The sequence below is a fragment of the Scyliorhinus torazame genome, chromosome 1 (genome assembly GCF_047496885.1).
Source record: "Scyliorhinus torazame isolate Kashiwa2021f chromosome 1, sScyTor2.1, whole genome shotgun sequence".
NCBI classification, from domain to species: Eukaryota; Metazoa; Chordata; class Chondrichthyes; order Carcharhiniformes; family Scyliorhinidae; genus Scyliorhinus; species Scyliorhinus torazame.
In genome coordinates this window covers 149127230-149154949 of record NC_092707.1, presented here as the reverse complement: position 1 = coordinate 149154949, position 27720 = coordinate 149127230, and the positions used below count along the sequence as shown (strand labels likewise).

The window sequence follows — 27720 nt, the reverse complement described above, 5'->3', positions numbered from 1 at the left end:
CGGATCGTGGTAGTCAGGGTAGTGGGGCAGTCGGATGGTGGTGGTCAGGTTGGTGGGGTATTCGGATGGTGGTGGTCAGGTTTGTGGGGTATTTGGCTGGTGGTGGTCAGATCCGTGGGCTGGTCAGATGGTGGCGGGCAGGTTAGTAGGGTACTCGGATGGTGGTGGTCAGGTTAGTGGGGCAGTCGGATGGTGGTGGTCAGTGTAGTGGGGTATTCGGATAGTGGTGGTCAGGTTAGTGGGGTACTCGGTGGTGGTGGTCAGGTTAGTGGGGTAGTCGGATGGTGGTGGTCAGGTTTGTGGGGGAGTCGGATGGTGGTGGTCAGGTTAGTGGGGCAGTCGGATGGTGGTGGTCAGGTTAGTGGGGTAGTCGGATGGTGGTGGTCAGGTTAGTGGCGTAGTCGGATGGTGGTGGTCAGGTTAGTGGGGTAGTCGGATGGTGGTGGTCAGGATAGTGGGGTAGTCGGATGGCGGTGGTTAGGTTAGTGGGGTAGTCGGATGGTGGTGGTCAGGTTAGTGGCGTAGTCGGATGGTGGTGGTCAGGTTAGTGGGGTAGTCGGATGGTGGTGGTCAGGATAGTGGGGTAGTCGGATGGTGATTGTCAGATTAGTGGGATGGTCAGATGGTGGTGGTCAGATTAATGTGATGGTCAGATGGTGGTGGTCAGGGTAGTGGGGTAGTCGGATGGTGGTGGACAGGTTAGTGGGGTAGTCGGATGGTGGTGGTCAGCTTAGTGGGGTATTCAGATGGTGGTAGTCAGGTTAGTGGGGTGCTCGGATGGTGGTGGTCAAGTTAGTGGGGCAGTCGTATGGTGGTGGTCAGGTTAGTTGGGTAGTCGGATGGTGGTGGTCAGGTTAGTGGGGTATTCAGATGGTGGTGGTCAGGTTAGTGGGGTAGTCGGATGGTGGTGGTCAGGTTAGTGGGGTAGTCGGATGGTGGTGGTCAGGTTAGTGGGGTGCTCGGATGGTGGTGGTCAAGTTAGTGGGGCAGTCGTATGGTGGTGGTCAGGTTATGAGTTAGTCGGATGGTCGTGGTCAGGTTAGTGGGGTAGTCGGATGGTGGTGTGCAGATTAGTGGGTTAATCGGATGGTGGTGGTCAGATTAGTCGGATGGTCAGCTGGTGGTGGTCAGGTGAGTGTGCAGTCGGATGGTGGTGGTCAGGTTAGTGGGGTAGCCGGATGGTAGTGTTCAGATTAGTGGGGTATTCGGATGGTGGTGGTCAGGTTAGTGGGGTATTCGGATGGTGGTGGTCAGGTTAGTGGGGTAGTCGGATGGCGGTGGTCAGGTTAGTGGGGCAGTAGGATGGTGGTGGTCAGGTTAGTGGGGTATTCAGATGGTGGTAGTCAGGTTAGTGGGGTGCTCGGATGGTGGTGGTCAAGTTAGTGGGGCAGTTGTATGGTGGTGGTCAGGTTAGTTGGGTAGTCGGATGGTGGTGGTCAGGTTAGTGGGGTATTCAGATGGTGGTGGTCAGGTTAGTGGGGTAGTCGGATGGTGGTGGTCAGGTTAGTGGGGTAGTCGGATGGTGGTGGTCAGGTTAGTGGGGTGCTCGGATGGTGGTGGTCAAGTTAGTGGGGCAGTCGTATGGTGGTGGTCAGGTTATGAGTTAGTCGGATGGTCGTGGTCAGGTTAGTGGGTTAATCGGATGGTGGTGGTCAGATTAGTCGGATGGTCAGCTGGTGGTGGTCAGGTGAGTGTGCAGTCGGATGGTGGTGGTCAGGTTAGTGGGGTAGCCGGATGGTAGTGTTCAGATTAGTGGGGTATTCGGATGGTGGTGGTCAGGTTAGTGGGGTATTCGGATGGTGGTGGTCAGGTTAGTGGGGTAGTCGGATGGCGGTGGTCAGGTTAGTGGGGCAGTAGGATGGTGGTGGTCAGGTTAGTGGGGTAGTCGGATGGTGGTGGTCAGGTGAGTGTGCAGTCGGATAGTGGTGGTCAGGTTAGTGGGGTAGCCGGATGGTAGTGTTCAGATTAGTGGGGTATTCGGATGGTGGTGGTCAGGTTAGTGGGTAATTCGGATGGTGGTGGTCAGGTTAGTGGGGTAGTCGGATGGCGGTGGTCAGGTTAGTGGGGCAGTAGGATGGTGGTGGTCAGGTTAGTGGGGTAGTCGGATGGTGGTGGTCAGGTTAGTGGGGTAGTCGGATGGTGGTGGTCAGGTTAGTGGGGTAGACAGATGGTGGTGGTCTAGTTAGTTGGGTAGTCGGATGGTGATGGTCAGATTAGCGGGATGGTCAGATGGTGGTGGTCAGGTTAGTGGGGTAGACGGATGGTGGTGGTCTAGTTAGTGGGGTAGTCGGAAGGTGATGGTCAGATTAGCGGGATGGTCAGATGGTGGTGGTCAGATTAGTGGGATGGTCAGATGGTGGTGGTCAGTTTAGTGCGGCAGTCGAATGTTGGTGGTTAGTTAGTGGGGTAGTCGGATGGTGGTGGGTAGGTTAGTGGGGCAGTCGGATGTTGGTGGTCAGTTAGTGGGGCAGTCGGATGGTGGTGGTCAGGTTAGTGGGTTAGTCGGATGCTGGTGGTCAGGTTAGTGGGTTAGTCGGATGGTGGTGGTCAGGTTAGTGGGTTAGTCGGAAGCTGGTGGTCAGGTTAGTGGGTTAGTCGGATAGTGATGTTCAGATTAGAGGGTCAGATGGTGGTGGTCAGGTTTGTGGGGTAGTCGGATGTTGGTGGTCAGGTTAGTGGGGTAGTCCGATGGTGGTGGTCAGGGTAGTGGGGAAGTCGGATGGTGGTGGTCAGTTTAGTGGGGTAGTCGGATGGTTGTGGTCAGGTTGGTGGAGCAGTCGGATGGTGGTGGTCAGGTTAGTGGGGTAGACGGATGGTGGCGTCAGGTTAGTGGGGTAGTCGGATGGTAGCGGTCAGGTTAGTGGGGTATTCGGATGGTGGTGGTCAGGTTAGTGGGGTATTCGGTTCCTGGTGGTCAGGGTAGTGGGGCAGTCGGATGGTGGTGGTCAGGTTAGTGGGGTAGACGGATGGTGGTGGGCAGGTTAGTGGGGTATTTCGGATGGTGGTGGGCAGGTTAGTGGGGTAGTCGGGGGCTGGTGGGCAGGTTAGTGGGGTATTCGGATGGTGGTGGTCAGGTTAGTGGGGCAGTCGGATGGTGGTGGGCAGGTTAGTGGGGTAGTTGGTGGCTGTGGTCAGGGTAGTGGGATATTCGGATGGTGGTGGTCAGGTTAGTGGGGCAGTCGGATGGTGGTGTTCAGGGTAGTGGGGTATTCGGATGGTGGTGGTCAGGTTAGTGGGGTAGTCGGATGCTGGTGGTCAGGTTCGTGGGGCAGTCGGATGGTGGTGGTCAGGTTAGTGGGGTATACGGATGGTGGTGGTCAGGTTAGTGGGGTACTCGGATCCTGGTGGTCAGGGTAGTGGGGCAGTCGGATGGTGGTGGTCAGGTTAGTGGGGGAGTCGGATGGTGGTGGTCAGGTTAGTGGGTTAGTCGGATGGTGGTGGTCAGGTTAGAGGGGTATTCGGATGGCGGTAGCCAGGTTAGTGGGATGCTCGGATGGTGGTGGTCAAGTTAGTGGGGCAGTCGTATGGTGGTGGTCAGGTTATGAGTTAGTCGGATGGTCGCGGTCAGGTTATTGGGGTAGTCGGTTGGTGGTGTACAGATTAGTGGGTTAATCGGATGGTGGTTGTCAGATTAGTGGGATGGTCAGCTGGTGGTTGTCAGGTGAGTGGGCAGTCGGATGGTGGTGGTCAGGTTAGTGGGGTAGCCGGATGGTAGTGTTCAGATTAGTGGGGTATTCGGATGGTGGTGGTCAGGTTAGTGGGGTATTCGGATGGTGGTGGTCAGGTTAGTGGGGTAGTCGGATGGCGGTGGTCAGGTTAGTGGGGAAGTAGGATGGTGGTGGTCAGGTTAGTGGGGTAGTCGGATGGTGGTGGTCAGGTTAGTGGGGTAGTCGGATGGTGGTGGTCAGGTTAGTGGGGTAGACGGATGGTGGTGGTCTAGTTAGTGGGGTAGTCGGAAGGTGATGGTCAGATTAGCGGGATGGTCAGATGGTGGTGGTCAGATTAGTGGGATGGTCAGATGGTGGTGGTCAGGTTAGTGGGTTAGTCGGATGGTGGTGGTCAGGTTAGTGGTTTAGTCGGATGGTGATGTTCAGATTAGAGGGTCAGATGGTGGTGGTCAGGTTAGTGGGGTAGTCGGATGGTGGTGGTCAGGTTAGTGGGGCAGTCGGTTGGTGGTGGTCAGGTTAGTGGGGTAGTCAGATGGTGGTGGTCAGGTTTGTGGGGTAGTCGGATGGTGGTGGTCAGGTTAGTGGGGTAGTCCGATGGTGGTGGTCAGGGTAGCGGGGAAGTCGGATGGTGGTGGTCAGTTTAGTGGGGTAGCCGGATGGTGGTGGCCAGGTTAGTGGGGTACTCGGATGGTGGTGATCAGTTTAGTGGGGTAGTCGGATGGTGGTGGCCAGGTTAGTGGGTTGCTCGGATGGTGGTGGTCAGGTTAGTGGGGTAGTCGGATGGTTGTGGTCAGGTTGGTGGGGCAGTCGGATGGTGGTGGTCAGGTTAGTGGGGTAGTCGGATGGTGGTGGGCAGGTTAGTGGGGTATTCGGATGGTGGTGGGCAAGTTAGTGGGGTATACGGATGTTGGTGGTTAGGTTAGTGAGAGGATAGGCCGGATTGCGGAGGGAGGATCCTCTGGAGCAGCGGCAAGGAAGGGAAGCTCAAAGCAAGATGGCGTCGGAAGGTGGCTGTTTGCTATGGGGCCCGGAGCAGCAAGAGTTCCTGCGGCGCTGTGTGGAAGAGCTGAAGAAGGAGTTGAAGAAGGAGCTGTTGGCCCCGATATTGCAGGCGATTGAAGGACTAAAAGAGGAGCAGAGGACACAAGAGCTGGAGCTTCGGGTCGTGAAGGCAAAGACTGCTGAAAACGAAGATGAAATACAGAGCCTGGTGGTGAAGGCAGAAACGCACGAGGCACAGCACAAAAGGTGTGTGGAGAGGTTGGAAGCGCTGGAGAATAACTCAAGGAGGAAGAATTTAAGAGTCCTGGGTCTTCCCGAAGGCGCAGAAGGGGCAGACGTCGGGACATATGTGAGCACGATGCTTCACTCGCTAATGGGATCGGAGGCCCCGACGGGCCCTTTGGAGGTGGAGGGAGCTTATCGAGTTCTGGCGCGAAGACCAAAGGCAGGAGAAATACCTTGAGCTAGAGTGGTGAGGTTTCTCCGCTATAATGACAGAGAGACGGTTCTCAGATGGGCGAAGAAAACTCGGAGCTGTAGGTGGGAGAACGCGGTGATCCGCGTATACCAACATTGGAGTGCGGAGGTGGCGAGAAGGAGGGCAAGTTTCAATCGGGCTAAGGCGGTGCTTCACAAAAAGAAGGTCCAGTTTGGAATGTTGCAACCGGCGAGATTGTGGGTCACACACCAAGGGAAGCACCACTACTTTGAGACGGCAGAAGAGGCGTGGACAGTCATTGTGGACGAGAAGCTGCAATAGTCTGGCGAGAGAAAGAGCTTTTGGGACAAATTGGTGGTGTGATTACAGGGGACGGGGGGGAGGGGGGGGGGAGATGATTTTTCAATTTGTTAATTTTGTGATCCTGTAACTTTTCTCTCTTCCCCATGTTGCGGGGGGGGGGGGGCATGAGGAACTGTGGGCGCCGGCCATTAGGGGCGGGGCCGAGTGGGAAACACGGGCTTTGTTCCCGCGCTATGGTAATTATGGCGGGAACAGGGACGCAGGAAGGAGGGGGCCTCGCACAGTGGGAGCCGAGGACAAGGGGGGAAGCCGAGGTCAGCCAGCGTTCGCTGACTTCTGGGAGCAACATGGGGGTGCAACTACGCTAGAGGGGGATCTAGCGGAGGGGGGTGGTTAACTGGGTTGCTGCTGCTAAGGAGAAGGGGGAGCTGTTATGGGATGGGGTGGTCGATGCGGGAGGGCACCGTCGGGGGAATATAGGGGTACGTGGGAACCGGGTGAGGAGCTGGGTTAAAAAAGGGGATGGCGGACTTCCGGGTGCGGCGATGACCAGCTGAGTCGCACGTTTCGGCAGCTCCCGGTGTAACGGACTTTTGGGCTCTTAATAAGAGCCCCAATGGCAATTTTGACGGCTAAAAACACTGTGCGGTGAACCAGAAGGGAATCCCCCCTGGATACGGATGGAAAAAGGAGAGGAAGGTGGCCGGATTGCGGTGGATCCTTTAGAGCAGCGGCAAGGAAGGCAAGCAAAAACCAAGATGGCGTCGGAAGGTGGCAGTTTAATATGGGGCCCTGAACATCACGAGTTTTTGAAACGCTGCGTGGAAGAACTCAAAAAGGAAATGAAGAAGGAGCTGTTGGCCCCGATATTACAGGCGATCGAAGGGCTAAAGGAGGAGCAAAAGACCCAGGAGCGGGAGCTTCGGGTCGTGAAGGCAAAGGCTGCCGAGAATGAGGACGGCATACAGGGCCTGGTGGTGAAGACGGAGATGCACGAGGCACACCATAAACGATGTGTGGAAAGGCTGGAGGCGCTGGAGAACAACGCGAGGAGGAACAACCTAAGGATTCTTGGCCTTCCTGAAGGTGCGGAGGGAGCGGACGTCGGGGCATATGTGAGCACGATGCTGCACTCGTTAATGGGAGCGGAGGCCCCGGCGGGTCCGCTGGAGGTGGAGGGAGCACACCGAGTGATGGCGCGAGGACCGAGAGCAGGAGAAATTCCGAGAGCCATAGTGGTGAGATTCCTCCGTTTTAAGGACAGAGAGATGGTCCTTAGATGGGCAAAGAAAACTCGGAGCAGTAAGTGGGAGAACGCGGTGATCCGCGTATACCAAGACTAGAGTGCGGAGGTGGCGAGAAGGAGGGCGAGCTTTAATCGGGCCAAGGCGGTGCTTCACAAAAAGAAGATAAAATTCGGAATGCTGCAACCGGCAAGACTGTGGGTCACATATCAAGGGAGGCACCACTACTTTGAGACGGCGGATGAGGCGTGGACTTTTATCGTGGAAGAAAAATTGGAATGAGCGGGTTATTAAAAAAAAGAACATTTGAAACAAAGTGGTGGGGCGAGTATGGGGGGCGAAGAAGGGGGGAAAGAGGAGTTTTATGTTATTAATCCTGCGATGTGGTAACTTTTCTCTCTTCCACAGGAGGTGGTGGGGGGAGGAAAGGAGGTGGAAGAGATGGGGCGTTGGCCATTGGGGGCGGGGCCAAGGGGGAAGCCCGGGCTCGGTTCCCGCGCTATGATAATCATGGCGGGAATAAGGAAGCAGGAAGGAGGGGGCATCGCACGGTGCAAGCCGAGGTCACGGGGGGAAGCCGAGGTCGGCCAGAGTTTGCTGACTTCTGGGAGCAACATGGGGGGTGTAACTACGCTAGTGGGGGATCTAGCGGGGGGGGGGGGGGGGGGGGTGGGAGGGGGGAATTATTGGGCTGCTGCTGCTGGGGAGAGGGGGGAGCTGGTATGGGGTGGGATGGGCGGGGGGGCACCGCCTGGGGGGGACACAGCTGCGTGGGAACCGGGTGAGGAGCTGGAAAAAGGGGATGGCTAATCGACAAGGGGGGGGGTAAAAAGCCCCCCAACCCGGCTGATCACGTGGAACGTGAGAAGGCTGAACGGGCCGATAAAGAGGGCACGGGTACTCGCACACCTTAAGAAACTTAAGGCAGACGTGGTTATGTTACAGGAAACGCACTTGAAACTGATAGACCAGGTGAGACTACGCAAAGGTTGGGTGGGGCAGGTGTTCCATTCGGGGCTAGATGCGAAAAACAGGGGGGTGGCTATATTAGTGGGGAAGCGGGTAATGTTTGAGGCAAAGACTATAGTGGCGGATAGCGGGGGCAGATACGTGATGGTGAGTGGCAAACTACAGGGGGAGACGGTGGTTTTGGTAAACGTATATGCCCCGAACTGGGATGATGCCAATTTTATGAGGCGTATGCTAGGACGCATCCCGGACCTAGAGGTGGGAAAGTTGGTAATGGGGGGAGATTTCAATACGGTGTTGGAACCAGGGCTGGACAGGTCGAGGTCCAGGACTGGAAGGAGGCCGGCAGCAGCCAAGGTGCTTAAAGATTTTATGGAGCAGATGGGAGGAGTAGACCCGTGGAGATTTAGCAGACCTAGGAGTAAGGAGTTTTCGTTTTTCTCCTATGTCCACAAAGTCTATTCGCGAATAGACTTTTTTATTTTGGGAAGGGCGTTGATCCCGAAGGTGAGGGGAACGGAGTATATGGCTATAGCCATTTCGGATCACGCTCCACATTGGGTGGACTTAGAGATAGGGGAGGAAACAGAAGGGCACCCACCCTGGAGAATGGACATGGGACTAATGGCAGTTGAGGGGGTGTGTCTAAGGGTGAGGGGGTGCATTGAAAAGTACTTGGAACTCAATGACAATGGGGAGGTCCAGGTGGGAGTGGTCTGGGATGCGCTGAAGGCAGTGGTTAGAGGTGAGCTGATATCAATAAGGGCACATAAAGGAAAGCAGGAGAGTAGGGAACGGGAGCGGTTGCTGCAAGAACTTCTGAGGGTGGACAGGCAATATGCGGAGGCACCGGAGGAGGGACCGTACAGGGAAAGGCAAAGGCTACACGTAGAATTTGACTTGCTGACAACGGGTACTGCAGAGGCACAGTGGAGGAAGGCACAGGGTGTACAGCACGAATATGGGGAGAAGGCGAGCAGGTTGCTGGCCCACCAATTGAGGAAAAGGGGAGCAGCGAGGGAAATAGGGGGAGTGAGGGATGAGGAAGGAGAGATGGAGCGGGGAGCGGAGAGAGTGAATGGAGTGTTCAAGGCATTTTATAAAAAAATTATACGAAGCTCAACCCCCGGATGGGAGGGAGAGAATGATGGGCTTTCTGGACCGGCTGGAATTTCCCAAGGTGGAGGAGCAGGAAAGGGTGGGACTGGGAGCACAAATTGAAATAGAGGAAGTAATGAAAGGAATTAGGAGCATGCAGGCGGGGAAGGCTCCGGGACCAGATGGATTCCCAGTTGAATTTTACAGGAAATATGTGGACTTGCTCGCCCCGCTACTGATGAGGACCTTTAATGAGGCAAAGGAAAGGGGACAGCTGCCCCCGACTATGTCTGAGGCAACGATATCGCTTCTCCTAAAGAAGGAAAAGGACCCGCTGCAATGCGGGTCCTATAGACCTATTTCCCTCCTAAATGTAGACGCTAAGATTCTGGCCAAGGTAATGGCAATGAGGATAGAGGATTGTGTCCCGAGGGTGGTCCATGAGGACCAAACTGGGTTTGTGACGGGGAGACAGCTGAATACGAATATACGGAGGCTGCTAGGGGTAATGATGATGCCCCCACCAGAGGGGGAAGCGGAGATAGTGGTGGCGATGGATGCCGAGAAAGCATTTGATAGAGTGGAGTGGGATTATTTGTGGGAGGTGCTGAGGAGATTTGGTTTTGGAGATGAGTATGTTGGATGGGTGCAGCTGTTGTATAGGGCCCCAGTGGCGAGTGTGGTCACGAATGGACGGGGATCTGCATACTTTCGGCTCCATAGAGGGACAAGGCAGGGATGCCCTCTGTCCCCATTACTGTTTGCACTGGCGATTGAGCCCCTGGCAATAGCATTGAGGGGTGCCAAGAAGTGGAGGGGAGTACTTAGAGGAGGAGAAGAACACCGGGTATCTCTGTATGCGGATGATTTGTTGTTATATGTAGCGGACCCGGCGGAGGGGATGCCAGAGATAATGCGGACACTTCGGGAGTTTGGAGAATTCTCAGGATATAAACTGAACATGGGGAAAAGTGAGTTGTTTGTGGTGCATCCAGGGGAGCAGAGCAGAGAAATAGAGGACTTTCCGCTGAGGAAGGTAACAAGGGACTTTCGTTACTTGGGGATCCAGATAGCCAAGAATTGGGGTACATTGCATAGGTTAAATTTAACGCGATTGGTGGAACAAATGGAGGAGGACTTCAAGAGATGGGACATGGTATCCCTATCACTGGCAGGGAGGGTGCAGGCAGTTAAAATGGTAGTCCTCCCGAGATTCCTTTTTGTGTTTCAGTGCGTCCCGGTGGTGATCACGAAGGCTTTTTTCAAAAGGATCGAAAAAGTATCATGAGTTTTGTGTGGGCCGGGAAGACCCCGAGAGTGAGGAAGGGATTCTTACAGTGTAGTAGGGATAGGGGGGGGCTGGCACTACCGAGCCTAAGTGAGTACTACTGGGCCGCCAATATCTCAATGGTGAGTAAGTGGATGGGGGAAGAGGAGGGAGCGGCGTGGAAGAGATTGGAGAGGGCGTCCTGTAGGGGGACTAGCCTACAAGCTATGGTGACGGCCCCATTGCCGTTCTCACCGAAGAAATACACCACAAGCCCGGTGGTGGTGGCGACTTTGAAAATTTGGGGACAGTGGAGACGGCATAGGGGAAAGACGGGAGCCTTGGTGGGGTCCCCGATAAGAAACAACCATAGGTTTGCCCCGGGGAGAATGGATGGGGGATTTGGAATATGGCAAAGAGCAGGAGTAACGCAACTGAAAGATCTGTTTGTGGATGGGAAGTTCGCAAGTCTGGGAGCGCTGACCGAGAAATGTGGGTTGCCCCAAGGGAATGCATTCCGGTATATGCAACTGAGGGCTTTTGCGAGGCAGCAGGTGAGGGAATTCCCGCAGCTCCCGTCGCATGAGGTGCAGGACAGAGTCATCTCAAAGACATGGGTGGGGGACGGTAAGGTGTCAGGTATATATAGGGAAATGAGGGACGAGGGGGAGATTATGGTAGATGAGCTGAAAGGGAAATGGGAAGAAGAGCTGGGGGAGGAGATTGAGGAGGGGCTGTGGGCGGATGCCCTAAGTAGGGTAAACTCATCGTCCTCGTGTGCCAGGCTAAGCCTGATTCAATTTAAGGTGTTACACAGGGCGCATATGACTGGAGCACGGCTCAGTAAATTTATTGGGGTAGAGGATAGGTGTGCGAGATGCTCGAGAAGCCCAGCGAATCACACCCACATGTTCTGGTCATGTCCGGCACTACAGGGGTTCTGGGTGGGGGTGACAAAGGTGCTTTCGAAAGTAGTGGGGGTCCAGGTCGAACCAAGCTGGGGGTTGGCTATATTTGGGGTTGCACAAGAGCCGGGAGTGCAGGAGGCGAGAGAGGCCGATGTTTTGGCCTTTGCGTCCCTAGTAGCCCGGCGCAGGATACTGTTGATGTGGAAGGAAGCCAAGCCCCCGGGGGTGGAGACCTGGATAAATGACATGGCAGGGTTTATAAAGCTGGAACGGATTAAGTTCGTCCTAAGGGGATCGGCTCAAGGGTTCACCAGGCGGTGGCAACCGTTCGTCGAATACCTCTCCAGAAAGATAGAGGGAATGGAAAAGAAGAAGGCAACAGCAGCAGCCCAGGGGGGAGGGGGGGGGAGGAACCAGAAGGAGTCTCAGGGTTATTAATATATATGTATAATATGTATAGGTCGTTGCTATAAATAATTGTATATTGGATTGTTAAACCATATTTTTGGAGAGTGTTTATCTGAGACAAGGCAGTTGCCATTTAGTTTTAGTTTTAGTTTTTGTTATATATTATTTATTCTTTGTTTATAAAACAGGTCATTGTTATTTATACTGTTATATTATTGTGTAAAGGATACACAATGTACTGTGATGGTTGACCAAAAATTTTCAATAAAATATTCTTAAAAAAAAAAGGGGATGGCTAATCGACAAGGGGGGGGGGGGTAAAGAGCCCCCCATCTCATGGAACGTGAGAGGGCTGAATGGGCCGATTAAAAGGGCACGGGTACTCGCACACCTAAAGAAATTAAAGGCAGATGTGGTTATGTTGCAGGAGACGCATCTGAAACTGATAGACCAGGTCAGACTACATAAAGGATGGGTGGGACAGGTGTTTCATTCGGGTTTAGATGCGAAGAATAGGGGGGTGGCTATCTTAGTGGGGAAATGGGTACTGTTTGAAGCAAAGACCATAGTGGCGGACAGTGGGGGTAGATATGTGATGGTGAGTGGCAGATTGCAAGGGGAGGCGGTGTTTCTTGTGAACGTATACGCCCCGAACTGGGATGATGCAAATTTTATGAGGCGTATGTTGGGACGTATCCCGGACCTGGAGGCGGGAAAGTTGGTAATGGGGGGAGACTTCAATACGGTGCTTGATCTAGGGCTGGGCCGGTCGAGGTCCAGGACCGGGAGGAGGCCGGCAGCGGCCAGGGTGCTCAAGGACTTCATGGAGCAGATGGGAGGGGTAGACCCCTGGAGATTTAGTAGGCCTAGGAGTAAGGAGTTTTCATTTTTCTCCCATGTTCACAAAGTATACTCACGGATAGACTTTTTTGTCTTGGGAAGGGCACTGATTCATAAGGTGACAGGGACGGAATATACGGCCATAGCCATTTCGGACCACGCTCCATATTGGGTAGACCTGGAGGTAGGAGAGGAAAAAGAACAGCACCCACTCTGGAGAATGGATATGGGCTTATTGGCGGATGAGGGGGTATGTTTAAGGGTGAGGGGGTGTATTGAAAGGTACTTGGAGCTTAATGACAATGGGGAGGTTCAGGTGGGAGTGGTCTGGGAGGCATTGAAGGCGGTGGTCAGAGGGGAACTGATATCCATAAGGGCACATAAAGGGAAGCAAGAGGGTAAAGAAAGGGAGCGATTGTTGAAAGAACTTTTGAGGGTGGACAGGCAATATGCAGAGGCACCAGAGGAGGGACTGTACAGGGAAAGAAAAAGGTTACATGTGGAGTTTGACCTGCTGACCACGGGTAAGGCAGAGGCACAGTGGAGGAGGGCACAGGGTGTACAATATGAGTATGGAGAGAAGGCGAGTCGGCTACTGGCCCACCAATTGAGGAAGAGGGGAGCAGCGAGGGAGATAGGTGGGGTGAGAGATGAGGAGGGAGAGATGGAACGGGGAGCGGAGAGAGTGAACGGGGTGTTCAAGGCATTCTATGAGAGGTTATATAAGGCTCAGCCCCCGGAAGGGAAGGAGGGAATGAGGTGTTTCCTGGATCAGCTGGAATTCCCGAAGGTGGAGGAGCAGGAGAGGGTGGGACTAGGAGCACAGATTGAGATGGAGGAGGTGGTAAAAGGGATTGGGAGCATGCAAGTGGAGAAGGCCCCGGGACCAGACGGATTCCTGGTGGAATTTTATAGGAAATAAATGGACCTACTGGCCCCGCTTTTGACGAGAACCTTTAATGAGGCCAGGGAAAGGGGGCAGTTGCCCCCGACTATGTCGGGGGCGACGATATCGCTCCTTTTGAAGAAGGATAAAGACCCGCTGCAGTGTGGGTCCTACAGGCCCATTTCCCTTTTAAATGTAGATGCTAAGCTCCTGGCCAAGGTGATGGCGACGAGGATAGAGGACTGTGTCCCGGGGGTGGTCCACGAGGATCAAACTGGGTTCGTTAAGGGGCGACAGCTGAACACGAACATACGGAGGTTGCAAGGGGTAATGATGATGCCCCCACCAGAGGGGGAGGCGGAGATAGTGGTGGCGATGGATGCCGAGAAAGCATTCGACAGAGTGGAGTGGGATTATCTGTGGGAGGTGCTGAGGAGATTTGGTTTTGGAGAAGTGTTCATTGGATGGGTACAGCTGCTGTACAGGGCCCCGGTGGCGAGTGTGATCACGAACAGGCAGAGGTCTGACTACTTCCGTCTTCATAGAGGGACGAGGCAGGGGTGTCCCCTGTCTCCGTTACTGTTTGCATTGGCGATTGAGCCCTTGGCCATAGCACTGAGGGGCTCCAGGAAGTGGAGGGGAGTACTCAGGGGAGGAGAAGAACACTGGGTATCTTTGTATGCAGATGATTTATTGTTGTATGTTGCGGACCCAGTGGAGGGGATGCCTGAGATAATGCAGACACTCAGGGAGTTTGGGGAATTCTCGGGGTACAAATTGAATATGGGGAAGAGTGAGTTGTTTGTGGTGCATCCGAGGGAGCAGAGCAGGGGAATAGATGATTTACCGCTGAGGAAGGTAATAAGAGATTTCAGGTACTTAGGGATTCAGATAGCCAGGAGTTGGGGAACCTTACATAGGCTTAATTTAACAAGATTGGTGGAACAGATGGAGGAGGATTTTAAGAGATGGGACATGGTGCCCCTGTCACTGGTGGGTAGGGTGCAGGCGGTCAAAATGGTAGTCCTCCCGAGATTCCTTTTTGTGCTTCAGTGCCTTCCGGTGATGGTCACAAAGGCTTTTTTCAAGAAAATTGAGAAAAGTGTCATGAGTTTTGTGTGGGCTGGGAAGACTCCGAGCGTGAGGAGGGGGTTCTTGCAGCGTAGCAGGGATAGGGGGGGGGGCTGGCACTACCGAGCCTAAGTGAATACTATTGGGCCGCCAATATCTCAATGGTGTGTAAGTGGATGGGAGAAGGGGAGGGAGCGGCGTGGAAGAGGTTGGAGATGGCGTCCTGCAAAGGAACCAGCTTACAAGCACTGGTGACGGCGCTGTTGCCGTTCTCCCGGAAGAAATACACCACAAGTCCAGTGGTGGTGGCAACGCTAAAAATTTGGGGGCAGTGGAGACGACATAGGGGAAGGACGGGAGCCTCGGTGCGGTCCCCGATAAGAAATAACCATAGGTTTGTCCCGGGGAGAATGGATGGGGGATTTGGAGCATGCAGAGAGCTGGGATTGTGCAACTGAGAGATCTGTTCGTAGACAGGACGTTTGCGAGTCTGAGAGCGCTGACGGAAAAATATGGGTTGCCCCAAGGGAATGCATTTCGGTACATGCAACTGAGGGCATTTGCGAGGCAACAGGTGAGAGAATTCCCGCAGCTCCCGACGCAGGAGATTCAAGACAGAGTGATCTCAGGGACATGGGTGGGGGATGGTAGGGTGTCGGATATATACAGGGAAATGAGGGACGAGGGAGAGATCATGGTGGATGAGCTGAAGGGGAAATGGGAAGAAGAGCTGGGGAAGAGATTGAGGAGGGGCGGTGGGCTGATGCCCTACGTAGGGTAAACTCGTCGTCCTTGTGCGCCAGGCTAAGCCTGATACAGTTCAAGGTTTTGCACAGGGCGCATATGACCGGAGCAAGGCTCAGTAAATTTTTCGGGGTAGAGGATAGGTGTGGGAGATGCTCGAGAAGCCCAGCAAACCACACCCACATGTTTTGGTCATGCCCGGCACTGCAGGGGTTCTGGGTGGGGGTGGCAAAGGTGCTTTCGAAGGTGGTGGGGGTCCGGGTCGAGCCAGGCTGGGGATTGGCTATATTTGGGGTTGCAGAAGAGCCGGGAGTGCAGGAGGCGAAAGAGGCTGATGTCTTGGCCTTTGCGTCCCTAGTAGCCTGGCGAAGGATATTGCTTATGTGGAAGGAAGCCAAACCCCCGGGCGTGGAGACCTGGATAAATGACATGGCAGGGTTTATAAAACTAGAAAGGATAAAGTTCGCACTAAGGGGTTCGGCTCAAGGGTTCACCAGGCGGTGGCAACCGTTCATTGACTACCTCGCAGAACGATAAAGGAAATGGGAAGGTAACAGCAGCAACCCAGGGGGGAGGGGAGGGGGGGGGGGCCCGGGCGGGTCCTCAGGGGTGTTTTTGTATAGATATTTGTACTAGGTTATGTATATTGGATTGTTTGATTTTATCTCTGGAGAGTTATTATTTTTGTTATGGCAGTTGCCATTTAGTTTATATATTATTTATTTATTTGTTAAAACGGTCACTGTTATATATATTGTTTTATTGTTGTAAAAAGGTAAACCTTTGTATTGTTTTGTTTGACCGGAAAAAATTTGAATAAAAATATATTTTTTTAAAAAAGGTTAGTGGGGCAGTCGGATGGTGGTGGTCAGGTTAGTGGGGTAGTCGGATGGCGGCGGGCAGCTTAGTGGGGTAGTCGGATGGTGGTGGTCAGGGTAGTGGGGTAGTCGGATGGTGGTGGTCAGGGTAGTGGGGTAGTCGGATGGTGGTGGTCAGGGTAGTGGGGCAGTCGGATGGTGGTGGTCAGGTTAGTGGGGCAGTCGGATGGTGGCGGGCAGTTTAGTGGGGTAGTCGGATGGTGGTGGTCAGGGTAGTGGGGTAGTCGGATGGTGGTGGTCAGGGTAGTGGGGTAGTTGGATGGTGGTGGTCAGGCTAGTGGGGCAGTCGGATGGTGGTGGTCAGATTAGTGGGGTATTCGGATGGTGGTGGTCAGTTTACTGGGGCAGTCGGATGGTGGTGGTCAGGTTAGTGGGGTAGTCGGATGGTGGTGGTCAGGTTAGTGGGGTAGTCGGATGGTGGTGGTCAGGTTAGTTGGGCAGTCGGATGGTGGTGGTCAGGTTAGTGGGGTAGTCGGATGGTGGTGGTCAGGTTAGTGGGGTAGTCGGATGGTGGTGGTCAGGGTAGTGGGGTAGTCGGATGGTGGTGGTCAGGGTAGTGGGGTAGTCGGATGGTGGTGGTCAGGGGAGTGGGGTAGTCGGATGGTGGTGGTCAGGGTAGTGGGGTAGTCGGATGGTGGTGGTCAGGTTAGTGGGGTAGTCGGATGGTGGTGGTCAGGGTAGTGGGGCAGTCGGATGTTGGTGGTCAGGGTAGTGGGGTAGTCGGATGGTGGTGGTCAGGGTAGTGGGGTAGTCGGATGGTGGTGGTCAGGGTAGTGGGGTAGTCGGATGGTGGTGGTCAGGGTAGTGGGGTAGTCGGATGGTGGTGGTCAGGTTAGTGGGGTAGTCGGATGGTGGTGGTCAGGGTAGTGGGGCAGTCGGATGTTGGTGGTCAGGGTAGTGGGGTAGTCGGATGGTGGTGGTCAGGTTAGTTGTGCAGTCGGATGGTGGTGGTCAGGGTAGTGGGGCAGTCGGATGGTGGTGGTCAGGGTAGTGGGGCAGTCGGATGGTGGTGGTCAGGGTCGTGGGGCAGTCGGATGGTGGTGGTCAGGGTAGTGGGGTAGTCGGATGGTGGTGATCAGGTTAGTGGGGTAGTCGGATGGTGGTGGTCAGGGTAGTGGGGCAGTCGGATGGTGGTGGTCAGGGTAGTGGGGCAGTCGGATGGTGGTGGTCAGGGTAGTGGGGCAGTCGGATGGTGGTGGTCAGTTTACTGGGGCAGTCGGATGGTGGTGGTCAGGGTAGTGGGGTAGTCGGATGGTGGTGGTCAGGTTAGTGGGGTAGTCGGATGGTGGTGGTCAGGGTAGTGGGGTAGTCGGATGGTGGTGGTCAGGTTAGTGGGGTAGTCGGATGGTGGTGGTCAGGGTCGTGGGGCAGTCGGATGGTGGTGGTCAGTTTATTGGGGCAGTCGGATGGTGGTGGTCAGGGTAGTGGGGTAGTCGGATGGTGGTGGGCAGGGTAGTGGGGCAGTCGGATGGTTGGCAGTGTGGTTGGCTTGGGGAGTAGTCAAGTCGGATCGGGGGATAGTGGGTGGGTCACTGTGAGTGACTGGGGAGTCACTTACGTAGTTACCCAGGAGTTAGGCCATCTTTCAATCTGATTAACATTTACTGGGTGATTATTCAGGTAAATACATCGGATCTGTTCAAAGTCTCCGACTCTAACTCCGAGTCAGAGATATTCGTGGTTGTTCCTGTGATCCATCAGAAGTTGAAACTTCCTTGGCAATTCCCAGCACGTCAGGACCTGAGGAGGATCCCAATGCACATCTTCAGTCGCACATTTGTTTCTGATTATCTGGAGGAGCAGATGTGGGTCACATGTCTCTACTTGGTGTTGCACGTTTAGCATTTGTGTACATACTTCCTGCTCTCTGTTTCTGCACATGGTGCTTGTACGTAATTGTTTATAATTCTGCATGGATTTGGAACTGCTTCCAAGTCTGTGTGGATGATAACTGTTAAGTGTGTGGTTGTGAGTGAATGTGGTGTGATGTGATTGTGTATATGCATGTGTGCGATTGTGCATATGAACGCAAATCCATGTGATGGTGTATGTGAGTGTGTGAGCGTGTGTCTTTGTGTATTGTATGTGATCACCTTCTAGTTACATAACCCTGAGAATATTGAACAGTTCGGCAAATTCGCAGAAGCCAGTCTGGCCCAGCGAACTGTATCTGAGCAAGGATTCTGTGTCTGCTGGACAGGAAAGAGAACAAAAAATTGCCAAGAAAAGGAGACACAGAAGGACTGTCTGGGCTCCATCCCAGTGCCAGATGGTGGCCAGTGCCGTTATGTCAGAAATGTTTCCATTAAACTTAATTTTATTAAACATGTCAACACTCCCATTCTTTGTTTGCATATTTGTTTTAAAACAGTCTGGTGGAAATGATCTCATTAAGCACATTATACATTTAATGAGTACTGTCACAAGTCATTGAGGAAACTCTTTTGTTTCGGCAACTTAGATGTGTCAGGGGATGAAAGCGCCTCGTGCGGCTTCCGATAATTAATCCTCACGCGCCTTGGCTTGGTGTCTGCTGTTCGACTGCCTACTGTGATGTATACAACACTTTCCCACGACATGATAAACTGCGCACTGCTGAGTGCTTTGCATCACTGCCGCCCCAAGCAAACAGATTCATCTGTGCTAAATGTATTATTTTTCTTTCCAAGATTCCACAACCCATGAGAATTAAATACCGATGAACCACGATCTGGCTTAATTTGCACAGCACATTGTAACATTTTTGTATAGTGGTACAGTATCTACTGACATAGTGGTACAGTATCTACTGACATATCTCAGTTTTTTAATAGTCCATTTTCCTATTTCCTTAGAAACACTATTTGATATTACAGTGTACACTCCTACCTTTACATAATAATCTTCCACTGTCGATTTCATACTGTATGCATAATATTCAAGGGTATTTTGGGCAGTTACCTGCAGTCGTTGTGTTTCATCATCCGCTTTGTAATGCTCTGCTTCATTCACCATGCGATCAGATGCCCCTTGTCGTTTGTGATGGTGATTTTATTCTCCTTACCAATACTTTTATCAACAGCAGAAACATTCAATATTCCACTGGCATCAAAGACTTCTATCTGAGAGACACCCCGAGGTGTTGGTGGGATTCCTATCAACTCAAACTTGCCCAATAGGCTGTTGTCTTTGGTCATAGCTCGCTCACCTTCAAACACCTGGACCAAGACCCCAGGCTGGTCGTCTGGGTAGGTGGTGAAGATTTGGGTCAGCTTGGTGGGGATAGTGGTGTTCCTCTTGATCAGGGTTGTCATCACTCCCCCTGCTGTTTCGATGCCCAGTGATAAGGGTGTCACATCCAGAAGGAGCAAGTCTTGCACAGTTTCCGAGCTATCTCCACTTAGAATGGCTGCTGGTACAGCTGCCATAAGCCACTGCCTCATCGGGATTGATGCTCTTATTCAGCTCCTTTCAATTAAAGAGGTCCTGCAGAAGCTTCTGGATCTTTGGGATTCTGATAGATCCCCCCACGAGCACAATTTCGTGGATCAGGCTCTTATCCATTTTGGCATCTCTCAAAGCTTTCTCCACAGGCTCCAAGGTTCCTCGGAAGAGATCCGAGTTCAGCTCCTCAAACCGTGTCCGGGTGATGGAGGTGCAGAAGTCAACACCCTCGAACAGAGACTCGATCTCCAGACTGGCCTGGGAGCTGGAGGAGAGAGTTCGCTTTGCACGTTCACAGGCCGTATGGAGGCGAAGCACAGCTTGCTTGTTGCCGCTGATATCCCTTTTATATTTACGCTTAAATTCTTAAGTGGTTCACCATACGGTTATCAAAATCTTCACCTCAGAGGTGGGTGTCTCCAGCTGTGGATTTGACCTCAAAGACACCATCTTCAAAAGGTGCCACCACCCAAATTGAAGATGAGGATATTGCACTCAGTTCCCACCTAAAAAATCAACAAAACCAATTAAAGGGCAAATCCACACAGAGGGAGGGGTCGGATGATTAGAAACAAAACCAAATAAGATAAATATCACAAACTAAAAATCAGGACCTATACAAAAGAACACTACCAAGATGAGAACTGTTAAACAAATGGTTGAGAAATGGGAAGCGGAGTTGGGAGGGGAGATCAATTGGGGAGCATGGAGTGAGGCACTGCGTAGGGTAAACGGGACCACCTCATGTGCAAAGATGAGCCTGATACAGTTTAAGGTGGTGCACAGGATGCATATGACTCGGGCGAGAATGAGTGGGTTTTTTCAGAGGGCAGCAGATGAGAGATGAGTGTGAGAGGTGTGGGCGGGGGCCAGCGAATCACGCGCACATGTTTTGGGGTTGCGAAAAATTGGGAAGACTCTGGGCAGGAGTGTTCGTGTTCTTAGCCAGGATAGTGGGGGAGGAGGTGGATCTGGACCCTTTTGTGGCGATATCTGGGGTCTCAGAGAAGCCAGAGCTCATGGAGAGGAGGAAGGACGATGTCTTGGCCTTCGCCTCTCTTATTGCACGGTGGTGAATTTTGCTGGAGTGGCGGTCGGCATCGCCACCGGGGGTAGCGGCTTGACTGGGTGACCTGTACAACTTCCTGTGATTAGAGATGATAAAGTATGAATTAAGGGTCTCTGCAGGGGGGTTTGAGGTAAGGTGGGGGATGTTTGAGGGGCTGCTCATCGCGGGGGAGGGGGGTGAAAAAGAGGAAAATTCTCTACAGACTATCTAGTTGATTGTAGGGGTGCATGTTTCCCGGGGTGTTTATTTGCTGTAACCTGTTTTGACATATGTTTGTAATAAAATACATTTTCTTTAAAAACAGCAACTTGGTTGGACATTCTAGAATGCGAAGCCATCATTTTAAGCTAAGGGCTGTCAGAATTACAATAGAAATGAGGAGGTGGGATGCTGTGATGAAGGATTTGTTTATGGAGGGCCGTTTGCGAGCTATGTTAAGGGGCTGTTTAGCACAGGGCTAAATTGCTGGCTTTGAAAGCAGACCAAGGCAGGCCAGCAGCACGGTTCAATTCCTGTACCAGCCTCCCCGAACAGGCGCCGGAATGTGGCGACTAGGGGCTTTTCACAGTAACTTCATTGAAGCCTACTTGTGACAATAAGTGATTTTCATTTCATGAGGAGGTGGTGGCGCAATTTGGGCTTTCGCGAGCGGACACATTTAGATATTTGCAGGTGTGTGACTTTGCGAAGAAAATCTTTCTCCTACGGCGCCGAGGACCCGGGTTCGATCCTGGCCCCGGGTCACTGTCCGTGTGGAGTTTGCGCATTCACCCCTTGTTTGCATGGGTTTCACCCCCACAACCCAAAGATGTACAGGTTAGGTGGACTGGCCACAATAAATTGCCCCTTAATTGGAAAAAAATAATTGGACATTCTAAATTTATGAGAAAAAAAATAGAATACTTTTCTATCTTTTTCAGTGATGCGCCCTTCCTCGTTGTTGTAAATGGTTCTATCCTTGGTGGGGATGGAGGAGGGGAGTATGTTGGGGATTAATGTGAGGCTTATAGCAGAGGGGGCGGCATTCTTGGTTGGGGTCAAAGCCAAGTGGGAAGAAGCTGGGGTCCGAGCTAGAGGATGTAATTTGGTGCGAGATTCTGTGAAGGGTGAATGGAACATCATCATGTGCAAGTTTAGGGCTGGTACAGTTGAAGGTAGTGCATAGGGCACATTTGACCAAATCCAGGATGAGTAGGCTGTTTGTGGGAATGGAGGATGAGTGCAAGCAGTATGGGAGGGGCCCGGTCAATCATGTACATATATTCTGGACATTTCCTTGGCCTGTGGCGTTTTGGGACTCCTTCTTGAGCACTATGTCGGCAATTCTACAAATTGATCTGAAGCCGTGTCCCGTAGTGGCCATATCCCTGGTTCGATTCCGGCTTGGGTCACTGTCTGTGCGGAGTCTGCACGTCCTCCCTGTGTGTGCGTGGGTTTCCTCCGGGTGCTCCGGTTTCCTCCCACAGTCCAAAGATATGCAGGTTAGGTGGATTGGCCATGATAAATTGCCCTTAGTGTCCAAAATTGCCCTTAGTGTTGGATGGGGTTACTGAGTTATGGGGATAGGGTGGAGGTGTTGACTTTGGGTAGGGTGCTCGTTCCAAGAGCCGGTGCAGACTCGATGGGCCGAATGGCCTCCTTCTGCACTGTAAATTCTATGATAATCTATGATATTTGGTGTGTCGGATCTGCCGGACTTGCAGACGAGAGTGGGGTCAATGTTCTGGCCTTCACCTCGCTGATTGCTCGCAGGTAGGTGCTGATGGTGGAGAATCTGACCTCCACCCTGTGCCTCAGAATGGCTGGAAAATTATACCATGAGGGGGGCAATTGATGGGTTCCACGGAAGATGGCGGCCGTTCATTTTGTACTTCAATGAGTTGGTCACCATTAGCTGTTAGAGGGAGGGGGGAGATTGTTGCTGTTGTTTTTTGTGATACGTATAAACTTCGAAAAACCGAATAAAAATATTTTTAAAAAGAAATGAGGAGGAATTCCTTCACTTAAAGGATCGGGAATCTGTGGAATTCTCTACCCCAAAGTGCAGTGGATGCCAGAACACTAAACAAATTTGAGGGAACAAGATAGGTTTTTAAAGTAGAAACAGGATGAAGGGTTATGGGGAACTGTCATGAAGATGAAGCTGAGGCCAAGATGAGATGAGCCATTATTGGATTGAATAGTGGAGAAGGCTCAAGGGGCTGAATTGCCTACTCTTGCTCCTCGTTCTTATGTTCTGAACTGTTCGCAAACCTGACCCCGAGATAAGTTATCATTGACATATCAGCACCGTCACCAAAACCACCTATTTCCACTACTATAATATCGCACAATTCCCTCTCTTTCAGCTAATTTGCTGCTGAAAACCTAACCCATAGAACATAGAACGATACAGCGCAGTACAGGCCCTTCGGCCCATGATGTTGCACCGAAACAAAAGCCATCCAACCTACGCTATGCCATTATCATCCATATGCTTATCCAATAAACTTTTAAATGCCCTCAATGTTGGCGAGTTCACTACTGTTGCAGGTAGGGCATTCCACGGCCTCACCGCTCTTTGCGTAAAGAACCTACCTCTGACCTCTGTCCTATATCTATTACCCCTCAGTTTAAAGCTATGTCCCCTCGTGCTAGCCATTTCCATCCGCGGGAGAAGGCTCTCACTGTCCACCCTATCTAACCCCCTGATCATTTTGTATGCCTCTATTAAGTCTCCTCTTAACCTTCTTCTCTCTAACGAAAACAACCTCAAGTCCATCAGCCTTTCCTCATAAGATTTTCCCTCCATACCAGGCAACATCCTGGTAAATCTCCTCTGCACCCGCTCAAAAGCTTCCACGTCCTTCCTATAATGCGGTGACCAGAACTGTACGCAATACTCCAAATGCGGCCGTACCAGAATTTTGTACAGCTGCAACATGACCTCATGACTCCGGAACTCAATCCCTCTACCAAAAAAGGCCAACACTCCATAGGCCTTCTTCACAACCCTATCAACCTGAGTGGCAACTTTCAGGGATCTATGTCCATGGACACCTAGATCCCTCTGCTCATCCACACGTCCAAGAACTTTACCATTAGCCAAATATTCCCCATTCCTGTTATTCCTTCCAAAGTGAATCACCTCACACTTCTCTACATTAAACTCCATTTGCCACCTCTCAGTCCAGCTCTGCAGCTTATCTATGTCCCTCTGTAACCTGCTACATCCTTCCACACTGTCGACAACACCATCGTCTGCAAATTTACTCACCCACCCTTCTGCGCCCTCCTCTAGGTCATTGATAAAAATGACAAACAGCAACGGCCCCAGAACAGATCCTTGTGGTACGCCACTTGTAACTGAACTCCATTCTGAACATTTTCCATCAACCACCACCCTCTGTCTTCTTTCAGCTAGCCAATTTCTGATCCACATCTCTAAATCACCCTCAATCCCCAGCCTCCGCATTTTCTGCAATAGCCTACCGTGGGGAACCTTATCAAACGCAATGCCTTTGTTACTTCCAGTCTTGACTATTCGAATGGACTCGTGGTTTGTCTCATGACCTGACTCCTACATTTTACACTCTGTAAACTTGAAGTTATTCAAAACTCTGCTGCTGACCCAAGTTATAGAATTCATAGAATTTACAGTGCAGAAGGAGGCCATTTGGCCCATCGAGGCTGCACCAGCTATTCAAAAGAGCACCCTACTTAAGTCCACGTCTCCACCCTATCCCTGTAACCCAGTAACCCCACCTAACCTTTGGACACTAAGGGCAATTTTGCATGGAAACATTGAAAATAGGTTCAGGAGCAGGCCATTCGGCCCTTCGAGCCTGCACAACCATTCAATATGATCATGGCTGATCATGCAAATTCAGTATCCCACTCCTGCTTTCTCTCCATACCCCTTGATCCCTTTAGCCGCAAAGGCACGTCCAGCTCCCTCTTGAATATTTCCAATGAACTGTCCCCAACAGCTTTCTGTGGTAGAGAATTCCACAAGGTCACAACCCTTTCAGAGAAGAGGTTCTTCCTCATCTCAGTCTTGAATGGCTTATCCCTTATTCTTAGGCTATCACCCCTAGTTCTGGATGTTCCCAACATTAGGAACATTCTTCCTGCATCTAGCATGTCCCGTCCCATCAGGATTTTATATGTTTCTATGAGATCCCCTCTCGTTCTTCTAAACTCCAGTGAGTACAAGCCCAGTCGATCCAGTCTTTTTTCATATGTCAGTCCTCCCATTCCGGGAATTAGTCTGGTGAACCTTCTCTGGACACCTTCAATAGCAAGAATGTCCTTTTTCAAACTAGGAGACCAAATACTCAAGGTATGGCCTCACCAAGGCCCTGTATAACTGCAGCAAGACATCCCTACTCCTATACTCAAATCCTCTCGCTATGAAGGCCAGCATGGGGTGGCATGGCGGCACAGTGGTTAGCACTGCTGCCTACGGCACTGAGGATCTGGGTTTGATCCCGGCCCCGGGTCACTGTCCTTGTGGTTTGCACATTCTCCCCGTGTGCGCATGGGTTTCACCCCACAACCCAAAGATGTGCAGTTTAGGTGGATTGGCCACGCTAAATTGCCCCTTAACTGGAAAAAAAATAATTGGGTACTCTAAAATTATAAAGATAAAACAAATGAAGGCCAGCATGCCATTAGCTTTCCTCACTGCCTGCTGTACCTGCATGCCAATCTTTAACGACTGTTCCACCATGGCACTCAGGTCCCGTTGCACTTCCCCTTTTCCTAAACTGCCACCATTCAGATAATAATCTGCCTTCCTGTTTTTGCCACCAAAGTGGATAACCTCACATTTACCCACATTAAATTGCATTTGCCAAGTATTTGAACACTCAGCCAGCCTGTCCAAGTCACCCTGCGCCTCATAGCACACACTGACCCCAGCTTAGTGTCATCCTCAAATTTGGAGATATTGCATGCAATTCCTTCGTCCAAATCATTAATGTATATTATGAACACAGTAAGAAGTCTTACAAACACCAGGTTGAAGTCCAACAGGTTTGTTTCGAATCACTAGCTTTGGGAGCATTGCTCCTTCCTCAGGTGAATGAAGAGGTGGGTTCCAGAAACATATGTATAGACAAAGTCAATGATGCAAGACAATACTTTGAATGCGAGTCTTTGCAGGTAATTAAGTCTTTACAGGTCCAGACGGAGCAACTGGAGAGAGGGATAATCACAGGTTAAAGAGGTGTGAATTGTCTCAAGCCAGGAAAGTTGGTACAATTTCGCAAACCCAGGCCAGATGGTGGTGGGTGAATGTAATGCAACATGAATCCAAGGTCATGGTTGAGGCCGTATTCATGTGTGCGGAACTTGGCTATAAGTTTCTGCTCGGCGATTCTGCATTGTCACGCATCCTGAAGGCTGCCTTGGAGAACGCTTACCCGGAGATCAGAGGCTGAATGCCCTTGACTGCTGACGTGTTCCCCGACTGGAAAGGAACATTCCTGCCTGGCAATTGTTGCGCGATGTCTGTTCATCCATTGTCGCAGCGTCTGCTTGGTCTCGCCAATGTACCACGCTTCGGGACATCCTTTCCTGCAGCGTATGAGGTAGACAACGTTGTCCGCGTGGTGTTCTCACGTGTAATGGTGGTACCCATGACGATGATCTGGCACATCTTGCAGAGATTGCCATGGCAGGGTTGTGTGGTGTCGTGGTTGCTGTTCTGAAGGCTGGGTAGTTTGCTGTAAACAATGATTTGTTTGAGGTTGCGCGGTTGTTTGAAGGCAAGTAGAGTGGGCGTGGGGATGACCTTGGCAAGATGTTCGTCTTCATCGATGACGTGTTGAAGGCTGTGAAGAAGATGTCGTAGTTTCTCCACTCTGGGGAAGTATTGGACGACGAAGGGTGCTCTGTCGATTGTGTCCCGTGTTTGTCTTCTGAGGTGGTCGGTGTGGTTTTTTGCTGTGGCGCGTTGGAACTGTCGATCGATGAGTCGAGCCCCATTCGTACAAGGACATATTTCAGCGTCTGAAGGTGTCTGTTATGCTCCTCCTCGTCTGAGCAGATCCTGTGTATACGGAGAGCTTGTCCATGGGGGATGGCTTCTTTAATGTGTTTAGGGTGGAAGCTGGAGAAATGGAGCATCGTGAGGTTATCCGCGGGCTTGCAGTAAAAGATTTGCTGAGGTGACCGTCCTTCATGGGGATCAGTGTGTTCAAGCATGCAACCGATTCTGGAGAGTAGTCCATGGTGAGTCTGATGGTTGGATGGAACTTATTGATGTCATCGTGTAGTCGTTTCAGTGATTCTTCGCATGGGTTCAAAGGAAAAAAATGTCATTGATGTATTTGGTGCATAATGTTGGTTGAAGGTCCTGTGCGGTGAGGAGGTCTTGTTCAAACATGTGCATGAAGATGTTGGCATATTAAGGTGGGAATTTGTTCCCCATGGCTGTTCCGTGTGTCTGGATGAAGAACTTGTTGTCGAAGGTGAAGACGTTGTGATCCAGAATGAAGCGGATGAGTTGCAGAATTGCGTCTGGAGATTGGCAGTTGTCGGTGTTGAGTACTGAGGTTGTTGCAGCAATGCCGTCATCATGGGGGATGCTGGTATAGAGTGCCGAGACGTCCATTGTGACGAGGAATGTTCCTGGTTCAACTGGTCCATGGATGCTGAGTTTCTGTAAGAAGTCCGGAGTATTGCGACAGAAGCTGGGCATTCCTTGTACGATGGGTTTCAAAATGCCCTCGATGTAGCCAGAGAGGCTCTCACACAGGATCCCATTGCCGGTGATGATGGCGCTGGCTATAGTCTCTGCTCAGTCGGGTGATCATATCTCCTGCCAATCAGCCTCTTGGCGTTTAATATGGTGTTCTGGGGGTTCATGACCATGTGGTTCTTGGCAGCCTCTCGGTGTCCGTGTAGGCCACCTAACTGGGGGCAGGGCAGTTACCCTGGTCATTTGCGATGATCTCCACCTTGCCATGCTGGAAGACCCCGACACGCGAATAAGTGGTGACCAGGTCGATACCCACCGCCGGGGTGATGTTGGAACTCATGGCTGCGGGAGCAGGAGAGAATGCTGCCCAGACTCCACACTTTGCGCTGGGTGAAGTGGGTTGCTCTTTATACCAATGTTAGAAAGTTCTGGGTGGGTGTGACGGACATTGGCCCATGTGCCTGGCATTTGACCGAGATGGAGTTATCAGAAATAGAACAATTTGTCAGCAGAGTGGCACAAACCAATTACAGTCGTGTCTGTAAGAGACACAGCTTCACACAGAGAACACGGAAAGGCTGTGCCTATCGTATCTAATCAGAGCAGGGTGTCGATAGCTAATCAGAGAAGGGCATCAATATCTAATCAGAACAGGGCATCGATATCTAATCAGAGCAGGGTATCGATATCTAATCAGAGCAGGGCATCGATATCTAATCAGAGCAGGGTATCGATATCTAATCAGAGCATGGCATCGATATCTAATCAGAGCAGGGCATCGATATCTAATCAGAGCAGTGCATCGATATCTAATCAGA

General features: G+C 51.7%; 1 pseudogene; it reads right to left on the bottom strand.

The window, feature by feature from the left end:
• The window catches only part of LOC140417605 (heat shock cognate 71 kDa protein-like), a 75943-nt pseudogene extending 48701 nt beyond the window's left edge, over positions 1 to 27242 (bottom strand).
• Between the last annotated feature and the right edge of the window lie 478 nt (positions 27243 to 27720).